This window comes from Rhinolophus sinicus, linkage group LG01, assembly GCF_036562045.2.
Source record: "Rhinolophus sinicus isolate RSC01 linkage group LG01, ASM3656204v1, whole genome shotgun sequence".
NCBI lineage: Eukaryota > Metazoa > Chordata > Mammalia > Chiroptera > Rhinolophidae > Rhinolophus > Rhinolophus sinicus.
The window spans coordinates 115,570,532-115,585,180 of record NC_133751.1 but is presented as its reverse complement, the minus strand read 5'-3'; the positions used below and the strand labels follow the sequence as shown (position 1 = coordinate 115,585,180).

The following is a 14,649-nucleotide window of genomic DNA, read 5'->3' as shown; positions in this document are numbered from 1 at the left end:
CCCTAACCATTGTACTGATTTGAGAAAATTAACTGCCTTACAGATGCTAATAGCATCTGAGTGCATTTAATTTCACAGGTACTTAGCAAACAAGCTGCATTCATTGCAAACATTCACAACTTCCATTCAGAGAGGCTAGATGCCAGATGAAGAAAAACACCAAAGACCTGATCTTCACTTCTGCTCACTTCTCCATCAGTCTCTGAAACAGGCAAACTAAAAGCCTGTCTCTTGGATTGAGGGCCATGATGGTTTCAAATGTTTACCATTCTAATCATCAGGGCAGGGTATGCGTCTGTGGTTTGCACTGGGATTCTGCAGCTGACTGTCTTTGGAGCTATTTGCCCTGATTTTAGGAAAAATAAGAAAGATGTTCACTTCTGCTCCTGGGTTGCTGGAGCCTGATGTGTGATGCAGTCTCGGATTTTGAAAGTTGTTCTCAATCCAGTTCTGCTCTTCACTATCCCTCTTGTATTTTTTCTTTGATCTCACTGAGATCGGTGCAATCACCACACCAAGAATGTGGACGCCAGCGGTGAGGACCAGCTGAGATTGATCTTACAGTCGACGCCTCTGTAGCTACATGCACACACTCAACAGACCTCATGGTCATCTTGCTGGTAGCGGGACAGGCAGGCCGTCAGGATGCCCGCCGCCCCTCACTAAGCACGGCATATTGTGTTCTTCACTGCAAGTATCAGGACACTGTGGACTAATAACAAGACGTAAAGCCATCTGTGGGTCGCTTTCCAGACCCTGATTGCATTTACATAGCAAACCACTGCTATATCCATCTTGCTCATTCATCTTTGCACAGCTATAAAACTCACACCATCTTGCATAACATATCTTGTCATGTCATCAGAGTTGTCTTGAATTGCTTTTTCAGTTGCACTAGATATAGTCATCTCATTTTCTTTAGTAGTTTCTGGAAAAAGGTTTATTACTGTTACATCAACACTCTTGCCATCAGCATGCTTTACAGACATTGCTGAAGGAGATATTCTTACTTTATGAATTATAGTATTCCATAAGCAGAATTGATAAATACATATTAAAAAATAATAATTTACATATATAATTTTTCATAGGCTTCCAAGCCAGATGTTTTAGATACACTCACTATAATTGTTGCAGGGAATATCTTTCCTTTATTTCATTTGGAAGACTTATAGTAACACCCATCTACGTACAGGCAAAAATGTAGATTATTCAGACTAACACACGAAGAACCACTGCCACAGGAATCTTTTGGGCAGGAACCTGTGGTGTCAGGATTTGGGTTGCTGGTCTTTGATGAGGTGACATTGCTGGAAGTCACTGAAGGAGCAGCACCTGGGAAATCACTTTTCATAACTGTGAAGGGGGATGATTCACTGTTACTTTGCCCTGTTAGAGAAGGAATATTTGTAGATGAGTCACTACGGAAAGATGAAATAGTGGTAGTGGTAACTGCCGTTGATGTGTTTGTAATTGCGGTTGATTCATATTTTGTAGATGTGACACTGGAATTTGTAACTGGATGTGATGTGATTATAGAAGTGCCCGTTCCTGATGCTGAAGCAGGAATAGGTGTAGTTGTTACGGTGGTAGTATTTGCAGTGCCTGTCAGGGAAGTAGGTATTAGTTGCAGTAGCTGTGGTTGAAGGGGCATTATGTGAGCCTTGGCTGGTGGCTGAGGTGACAAAAAGGAGGGCAAGAAGAGTGAGGTGAGTGAATGTTTTCATTTCAGGTCTTCTTGCTAGGTAATCCAAGGAGGAGAGGATTTCTCCTATTTATCAATGTTCTTGAATATTTGGCTGTGTTAAACAGCAGCTATGCTCAGTGCTGGACACTTTGCCAGTCAAGAAACGTCATTTTCTGACTAATTTTTCTCTTCCATTAAATATGTAGGCTCTACTTCTGCAAGACTAAATGCATAATAAGAGCACAGCTTCCTTGTGCACTTGTGTTTGGCAGCCTTGGCCAAGGATCAGTTCTACTACAAAAATAAATAAATAAGGGCCAAACCCATTTAAACTCGACAATTTGTTTATAGCTACTTTCTTTCAAAAGTTCAAAGGACTACCAATCAAGTTTTATGCACATTATCATTTCTACAAACAATACATCATAGAGTGTAAGATTAATGCAATTAAAAAAAAACACAAAAAACAGGAGACAATTCTACTATTGGAATCATTATTAGTGGAGGTGCATGTTTCTCCCTAAACTATACGTCACACAGGTTAGCAACAAATCACAGTGTGCTTGAGCATTAATTTAAAAAATGAAATAAAACATTCCTTTGTCCAGTATGGAAATAGCACAAAACATTCCATTAAAAACAGAAAGGAAAACTTCTGTTAGAACTTTTTTAAGTCTAAGACAGAGAAAATAGGGCTTATTATTTGTGGTTTCAAATTTAAATCTCCTTAAACTAAATGCTCTTCCTCTAATCCAAATACCATGTGCACGCACACACACACACGCACACACACGCACACACACGCATACACACACGCACACACACATCGAGAAACAAAAAGTGGAGGTTAGGCAGGCCGCATATAGGCTCCTATCATCCCTGTCCCCTAGTGTTCCTCCCCAGATTGTACTATGTTATGGCAAAGGGACATTATCTAAGTGAGCCTAATATAATCTCATGAGCCATTAAAAAGGGGAGGGGAACAGAGGAAATCAGAGAAATCCAAAAGGCAAGAGGGGTTCATTCACCACTCCTGGTTTTGAAGATGGACTGAACCACAAGCCAAGGGATGCAGGCAGCATTCACAAGCTATGAGTCATACTAGGCCAATAGCCAACTAGGAAATGGAATTGCAATCCTACAACTGCACAAAACTGAATTCAACCTGAATGTTCCTGGAAGTGAATTTTCCCCCAGCGCCTCCAATAAGAGCCTAGAATGGCCTACATCTTGATTTCAGCCTGTGAAATGCTAACAGAAGACCCAATGTGCCATACTATACCTGGACTTCTGACCCATAGTGAGTGCAAGATAACACCTGTTTGTTGTTTTACCCTCACACATTTGTGGTAACTTCCTCCATCACAATAGAAAACGAATACAGGGGGCAAGTGTCTAGCTAAGAAATAGAAGGGAAACTTGTCTTCAAATTGAAACTATGTAATGTCACCCCAGGGACTTTAAACCTTTTAGCAGTTTCCCACTGCCCGAAAGATACTTTCAGAGTTTTTTATGTAAAACCAACACATTAGCTTTTTTCCCCCACATGCATTAGACTATAGTAGAAAGTGACCTTATATGGTGTGGGGGGTACATGAATATAGAAAGAGTGAAAAGCAAAGAGGAAGAAAGAAAATAAATAGATATGGGATATATAAAGAGTTCATTTGTATAACAGTCTTCGACACACAAAACTGTGCATGTGACGAATACATTAGTGGTTGCAGAGCACAGGGAGAGGATTAGGAAGGGTGATGGTATGGATATAAAGAGGTGTCATGAAGACTTTCTTTATGGTAGTGGAACAGTTTTACATCTTGATTTTAGTGGTGATTATACAAATCTATAAATGCAAAAATTGCATAGAACTAAACATTCACATGCATACACACAGGCACATGTACAAATAGGTTATATAAATAATGGTGAAAACTGAGTAAAGTCTGTAGTCTAGTTAACAGTATTGCACCAATATTCTTGGTTTTATATTTAACAATTGAGGAAACTAGAGGAAAGGCAAACTGGATGCTATATACAGTAATATCTTGGTTTTCAAACGTCTCTGTTGACAAACATTTCGGTTTTCAAATGCCATAAAACTGGAAGTAAGTGCTTCAGTTTTTGAACACACCTCGGAAGTCAAACATGTCATGCATGGAAGAGGACCACAGGACAGCTGAACAACACTCACCTACTGTGATTATGGAAGATGGCTACAGAATGCCTGACAACAGTCACCTGTTGTGATTCTGGAAGAGGACCACAGAACACCTGAAGAAGAGTCATCTATTGTGATTATTAAAGGGGACCCCCCATCCAAACTATGACTATCTCATTGCAGGTAAGAAAAAATTACATTTTTATTTTTATCATCTACAGCACTGTTTATACATTGTGTTTATTTATTATTGCTTTTACATTACAATATATTGTGTTTATTGCTTTCATCGTGTATCATTTTAAGGATCTATGGTATCATTAGATAATAAAATTCATGCTAAATTTCTGTTTTAGGGGTTTATTTTAAAGGTCTTGAATAGATTCATCCATTTTGCATTACTTTCTATGGGAAACTGTGCCTCGGTTTTCGAACATGTGTAATTTTTTCAAAATTTATAAAAGAAGCAGTTTGTTACAGAATGGATATTCATCCTTTAGCGTATCTTGGAAGTAAGATGGATTCCAAAACTGACCTCATCTAAGAGCTGTGCAATTCAACAATAGATTGAACACCCATGCTGGTACCCATCACTGAACCAAAAACTTTATGAAGTACTTGAACTGTGTAACATAATTGAGCCCTTCTACTAATGATCGTATGAGGTTACCAATACTTTCAGATTACAGACAAGGTGTCTGAAACTCAGAGAAGTGAAATGGCTTGTCTAGGATCCCAGGTGCACTTTGAACCCAAGGCATTGAGCAGAGAACTCTCCTTTGACAAATCACTGCTACTCCAGAAAGCAACGGTATAAAACTAAGGATAGTGTAGAGGGTGTGTGGACAGAGCCAGGAATACAGTTTCCAGGCTCTCGGCCTCACATGGAAAGGTGCTCACTTGGGTAGTAAATGGCCATCAACTGTGAATGGATGGACATCAGCTGTGGCTAGTTGGCCGTCAGCTGTAACCAGTGAGCCATTGGCCACTAATATAACTTCCGTGGTTATGCTAGCAGCAAATGGGGGCTAGCAAGAAGATGAGAAGCTGAGCCTACAAGAGCGGATTGCAGTTAGCAAGTGAGGTTGGTTGGCACAGACATGTGGACAGCAGGTTGCGGATAATGTGGCTCCTGCTTCCTGTGCCTCCAACCCAGCTGCCAGAGAGACCATAGTGGTATGACTCCCCTATTTATGGCTCCGTGGCATTCCTTTTTGGCCTCACCATGCCCTGCTTTCCTATGAGGGGAGAACAATCAGAAACCACGCATGACACCCCGCACGGAAGAGGTACTGGAGTATATGTAGATTTTTAGAATCGTAGGACTTTGGTAATTATAAAGAAAATCTTGTCTCTTCCTCCCCCAGAGTAGAGATGAGGAAAAACAAGACATTTATGAAAAGTTCATTGGTCTCCCATAAACTTCTAATGCAGCGGAGCTTAGGTGAAAATAGTTTAGCTTGACACTAAACTATCACATTGATTCATAAAAATGTCCAACTAGTTCAATGTAATCTTTGTATTTATAATTTGATTTTAAAAAGGCCTTCATAGGTTCCGGAATACCAGGTGTGGGGACAGAGCCCCAGGAAGCAGTTTCCAGGCTCTCGGCATCACATAGAAAGATGCTGGCTCAGGTAGTAAATGGCCATCAACTGTGATTGGATGACCATCAGCTGTGGCTAGTTGGCCGTCAGCTGTAACCAGTGAGCCATTGGCCACTAATATAACTGCCATGGCTACGCTAGCAGCAAATGGGGGCTAGCAAGAAGATGGCGGCTGGGCTGGCAAGCGCGGATTGCAGTTAGGATGGCTGGTTGCGGACAGTGTGGATCCAGCCTCCAGTGAGAGTATAGTGCCACCAGCGAGAATATACTAGTATGACTCCCCTATCTATGGCTCCGTGGGTGTTCCTTTTTGGCCTCACCATATCCTGCATTCTCTTGTGGGCGGCGGGAGCAGAGACCCCGCCGGAAGCCCCGCACAACAAATAGTGCAGTGAGCAGGGTCTCCTGCATGACACCAGGTCTAATTGAAATTTTCATTAGGAATTCTATAATATTCAGATTCATTGATTGAAGCAATTTTCAAACAGAGCCTTCTCTCATGATCTTTATTTTTTTTCACATATTTCCCCCAATAAACGCAAGTTTTTACAGATCAGAAATTGTGTTCTGTCTTTTTTGTGGTCTCAGCGAATGGCAGAGGCCTGCCTAACGCACAGCAGACGCTCAATGATGTGAAATAAACCAATGGTGACAACATGCCTGCCCCCAAAAAGGAAGTACATAAGATTTTACCCTAACATTGCCTTTAGTCAAAAATCTGACAGAGATTAGAAGTGGAACCTAATGAAACAGTTTTAAAGATATACACAAATATGTTACCAAATACATGTCTACAGGGGGAAAATTGAGTGTTTCATTTACTTCCTAAAATATTTAATATGTCCTTTAAAAAAAGAGAAGAAAAAAAAGAAGGGAAGAATAAGAGACAAAAGGAATTTTGCAAAGGTGTGTAAAAGAAACACATCTTTACACTAAGTTCGTTCTATTTTGATTTTCTAGAGTGAGTTAACCCACAATGAAGAGTAAACAAAGCTATTGAAACACATATTTACATTTGGAACTTGCTACTTCTAAAATAGGCTGATATATTTAGGTGTATGAATACGTTTAAGAAGAAAAGTATAAGTTAACAGGTGATCACTACATAAAATATTATTAGGAAAAGCCAAAGGTATTTCAGAATTAGGTCCTCAGTTTTTTTGTTTTGTTTTTTTAATTTGACAACATAGAATTTAAAGCAACTTCTCATAAACTGCTTTCGGTATTTTGCTGAGACAGAACATTTAGCTTCTGTTAAGAGCAGTGCCTGCAACCTCCCTTATAACAAAGGCAGAAAGACCTTACAAGATGGAGTCAGTTCAGACACCAAAAGAGAGGCTGGTTCAATGATGAATGTCATGAGAGAAACTGACGACCAAAATAAATGTTAAAAAACACCTAAGACATGGCAAGTACCTATTCGGCCTGCGGTACTGGAGCTGCTCTTCTATGCCATTCAGCAGATTCCTCGGAGATAAGGAGGTGAAGATGTTCTTAAAGAGACCAACATATGAGCTCAAATAATAATACACTGGTAATATTCAACCAGTTTTGACTTAACATTGGTAATTTTATATGGTTCACCCTGTGATATAAAATAGATAATGTAATGGATTCAAGAAGTACAATTTTTCTTTCATAAAGGGTAACAAGAACATATATAAAACACATAGCACCTCATTATAAGTTACAAAACATAGACATTTCAAAAAGAAACATCTGCATTCACATATTAATCAGTGTGCTTGTTTCCTGGGGCCAGCAACAGAGTTTAACCCTCCAAAAAAATTCTTGTTCATGTCTAGTCTGCACAATATGCATGAAATATACATCCTTATAACTTTCTCATAGGAGATAACACACCATTCACTAGTTTTCATTAAAATCTGTTCCTTCTGTGTCCCATCTTAAATTTTCCTTTCATTAATTTCTTCCATTATGCCCAGCCATGCCCACTTTTATGTGAACCATTCTTTAAAATAACGTTACCATTTTTATTTTAGAAAAGTATTTGATTATAACAGTTGAGAAAGCTCAAGCTTTGTACTCATATCCAAGGGGCAGATTTGTATTAATATTTAACACCCATTCATCATAAAAAACCTTTTATTTTTAGTATGCTAAAATTAAATTGTTAATTAAAACTTCAATAGCATATATCTTGGGAACCTGAAATTCAAGAGGCCTGATGGAACATAAATAATTTGATGTAAATGCAAAAATGGAAGAAGAGGTCAGACATAATTTATCACTGTCACAACTAATCATTGGGATTGTTAAACAAGTAACAAGAAAACCAGGGTCATTTTATTTACAGGTATGAAAATAATAGCAATGTCATTAAGCATATAAACATGTTTTTATTGCTCCCATCTATTAAAAATAACCCTCTGTTTGTCTTACTCCTTCCGTCTACCACTCCATTTCTCTCCTTCCCTTTCAGCAAAGTTTCTTCAAGGACATACTTGTTCATATGCACTGCCTCCCATTTGACTCTTGCATTCTCTATTGAACCCTACTCAGTGAGATAGTCATCTCCAGCACATTACCAAAACTTTCCCTGTCAAGATACCCATGACTTCTACATTGGTATATGCAGTGTTTACTTCTGTCAGCAGTATTTGACACTATCCACCAATCTTTCCCCCTTGAAACACTTTCTTCACTTGATTTCTGGGATACCATAATGAACTGGTCCTCCCCACCTCTCTGCCAATACCTGACTGCACCTTTTCAATTTCTTCCTCATCTCTGATCATTCAGTGTTGAAATTCAAGACTCAAGACTCAACCTTATTTCTTTCCCCTCTTCTATCTATACTCACCTCTTGGTGATCTTATGACTTTAAATAGAATGTACCTGCTTGTATTTTCCAGATGAATGTCTTCAGTGCAACTTGTCCCTTGACTTCCAGACCCAATATCCAAATTCTCACTCTATATAGCTACATAACATGTTTAAACTGAGGTCATGCTATCTTCCCACCCCCCAAAATGCCCTTCCTACAATTTTAGGTGATATATTTAATTGCAACTCTATCTTTATGCTCAAGACAGCAATCTTGTATCAATTTGATTCCACGATCTCTCACACTCCAAATAATAAATAAATTCTGTCAAGTTTACCTTCAAAATATGTGTAGGCTGTAGTGACTTCTCATCACTTCTACTGCTATCTCCGTGGTCCAAACCACCACTATCTATACGTGGTTTGTTGCGAATTCCTATTTGCTCTTGTCTCACCTTCCACTTATACCTTTCATTTGTCTGTTTCAATACAACATCTATATTTATTTTGTTAAATATAAACCATCCACGTTGCTTTTCTACTCAAAAACTTCAGCGATTGCTCCTCTTTCTTGAAATCAAAACTAACATCCTGAGCGGGATCAGCAAGGCCTCTTTCACTCTCCATTCATCGCTTTATCTCCCTCTCAACTACTTTACTGCAGCCGTGCTAGTCTTCTCATTTCTCTTCAAAAGCTAGGCTTACTCCTGCAGCAGGAGCTTTCTACTTATTATTCCTTTTGCCTGGGATCCTCGTATCTCACCCAGTAGCACCAGCGCTTACTTATCTACTTCCCTCAGACTATTTCTCAAATACCACCTTAAAAGTCACTCATCCCCTGACCACAATCCTTTCCCCCACACTTTATATCCCTCTTCCCTGTTTTCCCCTTAGCATGTCACTATTTTGATTTTTAATTTTTTCTTATTTCTTCTCTAGAATTTAACCTCCATGAGAACAGAGATTTTCTACTGTCTTCACTGCCCCAATACCCAGCAAGGTGTTTAGCACAAACAGAAACACAAGAAATATTGATTGATAGAGTTCATCAATAATCAATTTATCATCATCATCATTATCATCATCATCATCATCATCATCATCAATATAAAGAACTTCTAAGTGAAATAATAAGTTTATATCCACCACAATACCAAAATAAATATTGAACAATGGAAAGCACATTAATCAATTGTCAATTAATTGGCTTACCATACTTCTAATATAGCAAAACAAATTGATGCAGCCATTTTTTTTCCTTTCTAATTAAAGTTTATTGGGGTGACAGTTGTTAGTAAAGTTACATAGATTTCAGGTGTACAATTCTGTATTACATCATCTATATATATATATCAAGTTGTGTGCTCAACACCCAGAGTCAGTTCTCCTTCCATCACCATATATTTGATCCCCTTTACCCTCATCTACCACCTCCTCCCCCCCCTTACCCTCTAGTAACCACTAAGCTATTGTCTGTGTCTATGAGTTTTTGTTTCTTCATTTGTTTGTCTTGTGCTTTTGTTGTTTTCAGTTTTACATACCACATATCAGTGAAATCATATGGTTCTCGACTTTTTCTGTCCGACTTATTTCTCTTAGCATTATAATCTCAAGATCCATCCATGTTGTCGCAAATGGTACTATTTCATCTTTTCTTATGGCTGAATAGTATTCCATTGTGTCTATATACTACAACTTCTGTATCCATTCATCTATCGAAGGATACTTTGGTTGTTTATGTCTTGACCACTGTAAATAAAGCTGCAATGAATATTGGAGGATGTATACCTTTATGGATAAATGTTTTTAGACTTTTTGGGTAGATATGCAGGAGAGAGATTGCTGGGTCATATGATAATTCTATTCTTAATGTTTTGAGGAACCTCCACACTGCCTTCCACGGTGGATACAGCCGTTGTTTTGAATAGACAACCTTCTCTCATTTAGTTCAGTACTTTCTCAAAAATTCATTTATGTGCCATTTGATGCCAATAAATTGAATGTAACTAACTTTTCAATTATAATCACTATTGACATAAACATTAATAAATTCAGTATAGCTATTTAATTATAACTACAATTGACATAAAAAGCATATGAAGATACTTGCCTAAGATATCACACAAAGTAGTTTGGATGTTTGCTAATTTAAAAATTTAGATAATATTTTTAGAGTTAGAAGTTATACTAAAATTTCTTAGTCATTTTCTAATATTTTAACTTTGATATACCATGAATTATTGTTGCAAATCTGTATCACTCAGATATCTGCCAGAACTCTCTATTTACCACTTTACTTTTTGGCCTATGTACATTATGGGCTTGGTCAGGCCCCGTATAACTAAGTCGCCTTTCTGCTCCTAGGTTGCGCTGGTCACTAGGAAGGTTATATTCTGTGGAACATGGTATAGAAGAGAGAACTGTTTTAGCTGAGAAGTTATGACTTCATGGATTCAAAAGAACTTAAATAAATTTAATAATCATAGAATAATTTGAAAGTAAACCTAATCTTTGATTTTGGTATCAGGTAGTAGAGTGATACCTTCACAATTTGGAAATCAAGTTGGAAATATTTGACCATGAATCTTATTGAAATGCTAGGGGCAGAGGTTTTATTCTCAAGTTCCTATCAAAAATGAATTTTATGTCTGTGAGAAGTGGTAATTAATAATTATAAAAGTAACCCTGATTATTAAAATTGTGTAAGTAAGAGAGAAACCGGAATTTGTTAGATTTGGTGGGTGCAAACACTGTAACTAAGTCCTTCTTACTCTTCAACTGTATACTGTTTAAGTCACCATGATTTAAAAAAAAAAAAGTTCATATATTTTAATGCTTCTATTAAAAAATTATATACCAAAATGCATTAAATATAGATAGGATTGCATTATCTAAGGATCCCTATTTAACTAGTCTGCTCACTCAATGTTCTGAAATTTGCTGACAAATGCTAGTTAGATCAACTCATTCAGCTATCTATGTATGTTAATGCTGGGAGAAGTTCTTTATTTTGACTCCTGATGGAACCATGAATAGACAAATACAGACTATACATGTAATATAATATATTATAAAGCATATAGTAGTACAAAATACATTCAGTATGTTATAAAGTATATAATTTATTTAAATAAAATCTCATTTTTGTCTCTCTGTTACCGTGCTTTAAGATTATTCACTTGCATTTCTCCACACTGAGGGACCTTTAGAGATATATAACTTAAAAGTCCAGGCCATCTGATATTTATAAAATTAACTATGGGAATTGTGAGAGGCACCTTAAAGAAATAGTCACTTGCATAGAAGTTGAAACTGAGACCTAACGACCACATGATGAAGGAGAAAGCATGTTGTGCATAAGAAAACACCTTGGGCAGAGAGCACAGGAGTGATTTTCCATTGGAGTTCCGAATATAAAACCGTGATGACATACAGATGACAGCCATCATTTGGGAATTGAGTGGATTTTTAATTAGGCAACACTACCCTTTAGGATGAATGGTATCAGTGATAATGATTTGCCTGAGGAACACTGGGATTCTTGCAGGGATCACATTTTAAAATCAAGTAAACACCACATAGTACAAGTTATATTTCTCACAGTAAATTTTTTGAAATACTGATGTTCTATTTAAGATCAGAAATTATTTTCATTTGCTAGAGTCCTCAAATCTATTTTTCTAAATTTCATCAATTTTTTTATGGAGTTGAGATCTAATATTGAGTTTCAGAGTCCTTGGAAACTCTCTCAGGAGGATTCCCTTGAAGACTAGATCCCAAGTGAAAAAATACTACTCCTGTCTAAAAAAAATTCAGTGTCTTGATACTATTGTGCTATATTATGATCTATTTACAATTTACTCTGGGATAAAAACCTTTTTTCCCACTCATTCTTGCATATCTAGATTAGCACCTAACAAATAGTTGAGAGTTATAATTAAGGTGTCTGAACAATTGCTTTGATTCACTATATCTTAATAATTTCATTATACTTACAAAAGTCAAAGAAACATAAGTTCTTAATAAGCAATCATTATAAATAGGCATGAAATAACCAGGAGGGAAAATTAGTTTATTAATTTTTCATCTTCACTATGTGCTTTAAATATTTTATATGAAACAGACCAAGTAGTCAGCCAGTATTAGTTACATGCTCTCAACCTATTGAAAGACTTTTATTAACACAGGGAATATAGTTTTGGAAAAAAACAATTCTAGGTTTATTGACTATAGATAGTTTTCCAAGTGTTCTGCTGTGAATGCCAATTTTTGTTTAAATGGATACTTATTTTTTTCCATATAACAGGAGAACTATTTTGACCAGGACAGAGGCAAGATGAATGAAGATGTGTTACTTTAAAATGCCTTAGGACACTTGCATTTGGAGGAGTGAGTAAAAAGAAACATAGACAGTAGTTGTTGGTTTTTCCTCCATGTTCTCTAATCAATATCCTCACCAAGTAGCAGGGTTCACATCTGAATGGACCAGTCTTCTTTGATTAGACTCTGAACTAAACCCCTGGGACAGCCTCATATTTGCATGTGGAATCAGGTGGCTGACATTTGGAGTTTTAATCAACCCTTTTGGTGTTAAACATGAAAAAGAGATAGACCTTATCTAAGTATTGCTAATTAATACTCTCAGACAGTCTTATCACAGGCCAGTGATGGGGAACAGAACTTTTTTTTATCTTCTTCTTAAAATCCTAATTGTCAGTATTGTTACAATGTCTGATTCTGCTTCCTGAGTTCTCTTTAATTAAATACGAGTTGGGTCTGTTAGTAAGTGGAATTTTCATTGTGTTTCTGTAAATGTCTTTCTCACACATTAAATTAATTTCACTCTAGGAGGAAGCAATATCTCATTCTTTTTGGGATTTAGCAATATTTAAAGGTGAACTACATCCTTAATGCTAAAAATATCTAAGGACATGTATTTTCACTTTTGCTAATGTAACAAAAAGAGGGCATTAGAATAGAAATAAAACAGTAAATACCTCATTGTCTATTTAAGTCACTTAAATTGCAAACCACAATTATTGAAAATACTTTTAAAAATATGAGGGTCTCACAGAACTGGCACAGGTTTTTAACCCATACAGTTCTGGGTATATAGCCTGGATCTTGATTTTACCAGCTATGTGATTTGAAGCTACCTACATAATCTCTCAATTTCATTTAATTCACTTTTAAAATCTTCATTTTTACATGTTCCTCAAAACTCAGGTATCATCTTCCCCCAAAATCACATCCAGTCCCTTGCAAATATAGGTTAGGTAATTTTTTAAATTGAATTTATTGAAACGACATTGGTTAGTCAAATTATATAGGTTTCAAGTGTACAATTCTGTGATATATCATCGATAAATTGCATTGTGTGTTCACCACCCAGAGTCAGCTCTCCTTCCATCACCATATATTTGACTCCCTTTACCCTCTTCTACCTTCCCCTCCCCCCTTACCTCTGGTAACCACTAAACTATTGTCTGAGTCTATGAGTTTTTGGTTTGGTGATTTTTGTAAATGTACCCCCTTGTGGCAACCTGTCATATTGTGCTGCATTTTGTTTCTGCCTGTGTGCCTTCCCCACTAGATCAACAGCTGCTTAGTTCAAGGGCTGAGCCTCTTTTCTCTTTCCCTCTCGTTCAACTTACAATAAGGGCTTCATGTGTGTCACAGTCCTTTCTTTCCTCATATTATTTAAAGACAGAGAAGAATTATCCACATTTAACTAATCAAAGGGTTTTGATATTCAATGGCTTAAGACAAAATGCCCCATAACTGTCTAGATGTCAGGATAATTTGAGTATTCCATTATTTTAATTTGAAGACAATTATAAAATTTTAATGAGAAGCCTAAGAAATCTTAATAAAATAGAAATATGACATAATCCTGGATGAAGAGACTCAGTAATACAACATTGCCAGTTCTCTCCAAATCACTCTTATCTCAATTAAATCCTTTGCCAAAGGGTACACAGAATTGGAGTTTTCTTAGAAAATGAATGTGGAAGAGAAAATGCACAAGAGGAAGGATTGTTATTTTGAAAGAGAAGAAAATGGAACCACAAGTGCAACTAGTTTGTAAAAGCATATGACACAACTATAGTAATTAGGTCAGTGTGGGATTTATGCGTAAATGAACAAAAATATTTAACTTGGGAGTCCTGAAAGACATATTTAGATGAACAAATTAATTGTCCAGCAAATATTGTTAGATAAAGCAAGGGTCTCAAGATCTGGGTGGTTCTTTCTACTCACTATTCTTGCTAAATGATAAAATGCAGCTGTAACCTGATGAGCACGCCCTGAACCAGATCAAATAAGTTTAGCCAACTTCAAAGTAGAAATTAACATGTAGTTAACCAAATAGTGAATATAAGCAATGACTGAGCCTTTCTTCTGGGAGA

General features: G+C 36.8%; 1 pseudogene; it reads right to left on the bottom strand.

Annotated features, from left to right (window-relative positions):
• Positions 1-270: 270 nt before the first annotated feature.
• LOC141570508 (mucin-13-like) lies at positions 271-1,727 on the bottom strand (annotated as a pseudogene).
• Between the last annotated feature and the right edge of the window lie 12,922 nt (positions 1,728-14,649).